This window comes from Physella acuta, unplaced genomic scaffold (genome assembly GCF_028476545.2).
Source record: "Physella acuta isolate Inbredline_101_S28 unplaced genomic scaffold, ASM2847654v3 ptg001358l, whole genome shotgun sequence".
In the NCBI taxonomy this organism is placed as follows: domain Eukaryota; kingdom Metazoa; phylum Mollusca; class Gastropoda; family Physidae; genus Physella; species Physella acuta.
The window spans coordinates 120,721-128,666 of NW_026732873.1; positions in this window are offsets into that span (position 1 = coordinate 120,721).

Sequence of the window (7,946 nt, forward strand, 5' to 3'; positions counted from 1 at the left end):
GTGGCGATATTGAAAAATGTCTGAAAGAAACCGTGCGGGAAACAATATTAATACCAATTCATCGCCTCCAAGAGCTATAGTAGTTAAACATGATTCATATGGAATCGCCTATAAATCACAACACTCAAATGTGGCCTCCCGTCCCCACTCCCTCAAATGAGTACACGTCATAAAATGAGGTCGAAATGGTTACCTATCTAATTTTAAAAATAAACATTTCTGTTCTCAAAAATACAAAATAAATACCACATCAGGCATCTTGTCACCATTTTTTTAAAACATGAGTTCATTCACCAATATGTTCAACCACGCAACGGTCTATAATAATATGTAACTTCATCGTTTACAGTTGAATAGCAATCCCAAGGGCACTACACTGAACTAACACCCAGCTCAGGATGAATGGCTTCCCCTGATGTTGCAATAGTTGTTTTTTTTTTCAATAAAAGTTATTAATTACATTTTTTTTTTAATTAAAAAAAAGTACAATATTGAACAATAAGAAATACCCCACAAAATGATTTAATGCATGAGCATAAAAGAAATTGTGTTAACCAACCATTACAACCCCACCTCAACCAATCCATACGAGCTGAACATAGTTATGTTAATTTAGTTTCCTGAGTTCCGTGAGTGCGCTTATTGTCTGAAAATTTGACATTAAATAAAGAATTCAATTTGCTTTATCTCTATAGAGTTGTTTTATTATGCTGTTTGTCATTTTTTTTTTTTAATTTATCTCCATTTTGTTTAGTAGCATTATTATTTTTTTATATTTTTAAGTTTAAAAAAATAATATTTTAGAAAGTTTCTTTAAACAAATAAATTAGCAAATACGTAAAGGAAGTGAAGTTTTGACCTGCGGTCCTAGTCAGACTAAAACATTTTAAGTTTAAAAGTGATTTTTAAAATAACACAGAAACAAAAGATCCCTCTTTAAAGTTTGGACCTAGAGATCGATTGGGCAGATGAAGTAGAGTTCATATGCTTCTTGCCCTCGGCATATGAAGTTATGTTGTGGTCAGCACTACGCAGGGCCGTCTATATTTTCCTCAAAGTGTCAGGTATTCATCAGCACTGTGTGGACTCATGGACGTACTCCAGTCACAAGTTCGAACCAAGAACCGAACGCGAGACCTTTGGGCTAGCAATCAAACGCTCTACCATTGGACCACGCCCTCGATATGACCGGACCATATCGATATGACCAGACCATATCGACATGACCAGACCATATCGATATGACCAGACCATATCGACATGACCAGACCATATCGATATGACCAGACCATATCGATATGACCGGACCATATCGACATGACCAGACCATATCGATATGACCAGACCATATCGATATGACCAGACCATATCGACATGACCAGACCATATCGATATGACCGGACCATATCGATTTGACCGAGCGATTGCTTAAAGCTACGGGACGCAAACATTTTCCTTATAAAAAGCGATTTTGTAAACTATGGATCTGGTCAAACATAAAGCGGGAGTGATCTCCCTTAAACTTTCTCATGTATTCTTATAGAATATAGAAGGTGGTTGGCACTTCGAGGAAAATGTTGTTGTTTTTTATCAGTCAATCAAATTTGATGGAAAACACTGAATAAGATCATATACCTATGCATGAAATTTCGTCTAGCTAACTGAAACAGTACTCGAGTTATTTGGTATTTTTTAGAAACAGAAATACAGTAAAATACCATTTTCGAATATCGCAAGTCACTCAAAAAGTGAAAGTTGACTTAGTATAAGATCTTTACTTTTATCTGAAATTTCGTCAGCGTAACTGAAACAGTTCTCTAGTTATCATGTGCAAACTAAAATAAAGTACCACTTTCGATAACCGGAACTCGATCATAAGTTGAAAGAAACAATGTAGTATTTGCATGTGAAATTTCAACTACCTTACTTAAATGGTAATTAAGTTATCGGTTTTTAAGAGAACAGAAGGAGAGTACGGACCACTTCCGGTAAATGGAAATCGCCCAAAAGGTGAAAGGTGTACATAGACAGTCAGACAGACAGACACACAGGTGGACCGGATTGCAAAACAAAGTTGTTTTTTTCCGGCACCAGAAGTCTGTAAAAGGTCAAAATTTGCCAAAATCTCTATGTAGATTTTTTTTCCGCGATTAAAATACATCCTTTATATTTCCATTAAAATTAATATATGTAAGACTGCCTACCCCGATGTTGATATTATGATAATATCAAAACACCATTCTCTCGACACACCATATATTTTTACACTGTACAAAAACAAAAACCAATTTATTAAAATTGTTTTAAATTGATTTCAAAATGTTTCTGAGGGAGCGCCTGCTACCTTTACACCCCCACCGGCGACGCTTCCGAAATTAAAAAAAAAAAAAAAGCGGTGCTATCAGACAACATACGTGCCTTGATCCTTGTGGGCTTGAGCTGTCTCCTCTACGACGTTCGCTCCACGCTAAAAATATGTTCTCTATACTGTCCCAAAGCCACTCCGGCTACATATTTTGTTTCCCTTAATCATACCCTTTCACCCCCCTCCCTATACCTCCTCCACCCCTTGTCTCATTTAGATGTGCTTCCACTCTGACATAATAGCGTCTTGTCCAGACATAGAAGAAAAAAAAACCTATTGCTTCACACTGATACGCATCTGCAGGACCGAACCACAGGCCGGACTGCATTACCTGCCCCTTTGTTTGACATGTCAACCGGCGTCCATCATACTGATAGCGATCGTAAAGATGTCTTACAACAACCAACATTTTATTTTACTTTTCAAAAAAAATCAGTTTAAATTCTCATAAAAGGAGATAGAGCCTGGGACGGTTAAAATGAGGTATTCTCAAACTGGGCGTATTTCACGGTTAATCCACTCGCTGGCGAGGGAAGCGATCGTGTTTCGCGCGGGCAAAAGCCAACAGGCTTAGCCAACGACTGGATGTTTCTTGATAAGAAATCATGGGATGGCTAGTTTTTTTTTTCATATCGTCGCCGCGCATCCCAAACAAGAACGGTGCAGTCATTTGCCTGTGAAAATGTTCGTTTGTTTCACCGTCGTGGGGTGGGTAATGGCGCCAACGTCGGAATTCGATATCTTCTACTTGTTGTGACGGGGAGGGTTTTATCCACGGGGACGGAGGCTTTTTATTCAACTGATAATCATACATGTTCCGGGGCCTTGTAAGCTGTTGTCACACGAAACCTCGCGAGATTATCATGGCTGTGAGATGTTATTGTGGCCATGTTTTCTAGTCGGCTAAACAATTTTTGCGTGATTCACCATGTAGATAGACCTAAAGACTGGAAGAATTGCATTCCGCGCGTTTTTCGGATGCCGGAACATTTCCGCCAGTAAAGACCGCTCATTATCTTTGAACTAAAGCTGTATTGTGCAAGGCGAGCTCGACATTGTTAAAAGGGTCATCCATAAATGACGTCACGCTTTTTTAAAAAAACAACTATACTACCCGTTATCATTAGATAACTCTAGGTCTCGGGGGGTCATCCATAAATGACATCACGTCTGTCACTTATCATCACAAAATAACCAGACCCCACATTCAAAAAGGCGTCACACCTCAGACGTTTTTGTCTTTTAAAAACACTGACTTCGTCTGACAACATAATCTTTTCATATGCAGAGGTCACAAAAACAGGTCAACTATACTTCACCTGCCCAGTGTCCTCCCAACTCAGACATGTTTTTATCTGTGAAAACACAGATTTTGGCTGAGCATGGGTCTGACCACACTATCTCTTCATATGCTGTCGTCACAGGTGAACTTTACACCTACCCAACACTACTTCACCTGCCTAGTGTTCCGCCAAGTCTCAGACAACATGTTTTATCTTTAGAAAAAAAGATTCCGGCCGAGCATGGCTCTGACCACACTATCCACAGCGATTTCTTTCTAAATTATTTACGAGCTCGATCAACATTTATGTATTTTTTATTTCAATTTACGAAAAAAAGTCCCCCCCCCCCCCGGAAAAAGTTGATCGCCCCTCCCCCCCCCCCTCAAATATCAAGTGCCCCCCCCCCCCCCCCCGGAGAAAAAAGCCTGGAAGAAACACTGGCGCGAATTGGCGGCTAAAATTCAGTTTCTAACATTATTGTGATGTCACACTCTCTGAACATTTAGATATTCGTGTGTTGTCATCTGAGATGTACCAATAAGAAAAAATGCTCCATTAAAACCTTTTGGTTTTGACTGTTTCATGTAGACGTTCCCTTTGATGTTTTCAACCAAACTTTTGATCGTTATTTGTTTTACCATTTCATTTTGAATGTTGTTTAACCATTCCCTTACAATCAGAGTTTCTTCCAGGCATCTCTTCGGGGGGGGGGGGGGCGAAGCCCCCCCGAAAAATTTTTACCGCCCCCCCGAACGAAATGAAATTTATATAATTTATATAGAAAATATACTTTTAACAGTGTCCGCCCCCCCCCCGAAGAAAGTTTACCGCCCCCCCGAAGATTTCAAGTGCCCCCCCGGAGAAAAAAGTCTGGAAGAAACACTGCTTACAATGCTTAAAAAACTATTTCCTTCCCTTATAAAAAAAAAACAAAAACAAGACGTCTAGTACCTCCGCGACCCGCCTACTAAAGTTTCATTAAGTGATGGTCGTCTGCCGCGCCCAAGGGGGGATCACTCACACACTTCCGCTCGTCCTCGCGGGCCGGTATGATGGAGAGGACACCACACTGGAACGAGCCGATTAGGAATTGGAACATTTCGTAAATTGACTCAAACAAGCATGCCGTACATGGAGGGTGGGTGGGGTGGGAAAACAGAGAGTACCACAGGAGTTTGGGGGTGGTTGGGACTATAGTACAGAGCATCAATCATGTTCTGGAGTCATAACGCTCCCAGAATTCACAGTCAGACACTGCTACTTCTGAGCGTTCGCTGAACAATATCTTAGAAAAAATATATTGATAATTTTTAAATTACAAATGCAAGAAAAGAAATACTTTTAAAGATGTCTAACTATCTAATTATCTAAAAATGGACTGCAAAAATGCAACATTTAAAAGTGTTGTTTAAAGGAATACTCTTGGCTAAGCGAGCCTGATTTATCCCTCCCGAACGAAATGAGCGAGGTCTATTTGTAAAATTCATATAACCTTGTAAAAGACTTTTAGAACACTGTGCACACAAGATTTTAGAGAAATATCGCTGTTTTAAGAAAAATTCAACTGCAATTTTGAGGGGGTTGTAGGCTGAGGTGTGACGTCATTTTAGGGGGGGGGGGGGTCTGGCTTTTTGTGATGATGTGTAACGGAGGGGGGAGGTAAAAAGCGTCATAAAAAGCGTGACCCCTATACACACTTCTAGATTTTTCCTTTTAGAGGGATCGTTCTCTCCCCCCCCCCCCCCCGAAAAAATTTAACCCTGGAAAAAATATCTGAAAGAAACACTGGTTATATGTGGTAATGATGGGTAAACAAGGTGCTATTTTTGTATTTCTATAACACGTTCTCGATCCCCCTCAACTATTAGCTGATTTCTTCTGAGGAGGTCCAACCGATCGCAGTATAAAGAAAAAAATGGCATTGGAATTTAAGAGTAGTTTGTTACCGTTAAGGATTAGCCACTCCTAGCAATAACCACCCCGGCCCCGCGCGGTGGGATCCACGTGCAGTGGGTTGTGGGTGGCGCTTGAGGAAGTCCAGGCTGTCATTTTGTCAGGAAATAATCAGACAAAGTAGCGTGGAATGGCCTCCCTCGTTCCCGCTAGCCCACGGCAGGGTCAGAGGTCACCTGGATTATGGATGAGCCAGCTAACTTGGATTCATACAAGACGGGAGAACTTGCTTGCGAACACGGCGCCCCACGGGAGTCGGGCAGCCGCACACGCGTAGCCCCCGGGTGTCCGGGACGCCGCCAAAAGACGGGGGTATAGGTTTTTAATGCGCGAGCGACACGCGTAAAGTGATAGCTGCGGAGTTCCCGCGGGAAACGCGCTAAGACAACACGAGCTCCGAGCGTCCGTATTTACAATGCTGAACTCTGACCCGCACTTCCCGTCTTGTTTCGCTTTCGTTATTTTTTTAATGTTGTGGTTTCAATCAAGCTGGGCATTTCACAATTGCGTTATACTTCACTTGAACCAATGGCAGTGCGTTTAGATAACCAACTTTTAAAAATAAAAAAGTGAAAAAAAAGAAACTAAACAAAATGTGAAAACGAGATATTTCAAACAAGACAAATAAACAAATAAACAATATCCATAACTTGAAAAAATAAGGCGAATGATGATGATTACACGTTAGGATAGAAAACAAGCGAAAAAGAAAAAAAACCATTGTGTTTAATCACATTACAAACGAAGCCATTTTTGAGCTGCTGATGTAATACTCAGACATTGAGTGAAATTGTGATACAGACACTATTTATACAGGCCTAGTTTAATAATTCTCTCCAGTCTGTTTGTGCATAATAATAATTCCCCCCCCCCCCTTCCTATTTCAAGATGGGTGGGGTGCATCATTAAATGACGTCATTATATTTAGGAAGACCCTCCCCGTCTCCTCATATCTTGTCAAAGCTGTAGACCTGTCATAAATATGGAGCCTACCTCAAACCTACTGACAGACAGCCAAATTTTGAGACATAGTTACCAATTGTTGTCGAGGAGATATGTTTTAAAAAGAGATTTCTGATTAGAAAAACAAGCAGATGCTTGGAGTTAAATAAAACCTTCAATTACTCGGTTGATAAAACGAAAAGTCACGAGTTCGAACCCCTAGGTAGGTAAAGAGCGATAGCCGAGGACAGCTAGGAGAGAAAACTTCAAAAATCAAACAACTGCTGCCTTTATTAATTGCTCTTTGTTGGATAATGGAGACTCATATATTTTTTTAAAATTTACAATAAGAAAGCGAATGATATGAAAAAAAATCTTAAAAATGACGTCATGAGATTTGAGCCGGTATGTACCGTCACCCCAAAACGTCACAAAACGTCAGACCCCCCTCCCCTGTTGTCACTAAACGTCATACTTCTCCTCAGCCCCCCCCCCTCTCCTCCCCTTAACCGTAGTTACGCACCGTCACCACTACCCCTCTTTCCTTAAGGAGTTTAATAAAACCTTCAGTTACTCCAGGGGTCTCCAAACTTTTCAATCCGAGGGCCGCATTAACTATCAAATTTCAGTTCGGGGGCCAGTTTCTCCCAGGCATGTCTTTGGTTTTTCTGGGCAAAGTTCCTTGGACAAAAAGATCTCCGCGGGCCGGATGAGAGGACTTCGCGGGCCGTAGTTTGGAAACCCCTGAGCCTGAGCTACTCGGTTGCTAAACCGAAAAGTCACCTTAAGGAACTGAAGTTAAACGGGTCTAATTCAAGTAACGTTTCATTTGATCAAGCTCTTACGAGATAATGCACGCATTATATTACACTAGAATATTGTAGATACACTACATAACTACATATAGATCTGGCTCATTCTTCTTTCTTTCTTAGTTGTAAGATTGGAGAGAATTTCGTCCTCCACAATTAAGTATTGACTCTTATTTCAGCCTGCAATTCTGTCTAGGTTTGCTTCGATAGGCCTCGGCTATCCAAGAGCGAACTTCAATAACATATAACACCAGTGGCGTAGGCAGGGGGGGGTTAGGGGGGTCATAACGGGAAAGTTTGAGGAGGGGTGCAATTCGAAAGTTTGAGGGGGGTGCAAATCGAAAGTTAAATCGAAAGAGTTTGAGGTGGGGGTGCAAATCGAAAGTTTGAGGGGGGGGGGGGGGTGCAAATCGAAAGTTTGTCCCCGGGTAAAAATTGGAACACCCCCCCCCCCCCCCTTGATACGATCCTGGCTACGCCACTGTATAACACTATAGAACATTTTTCTTAGACCACCCACCATATTTTATAACAACACGCCAGCTCCCACATCAGTGTTTCTTCCAGACTTTTTTCTCCGGGGGGGGGGGG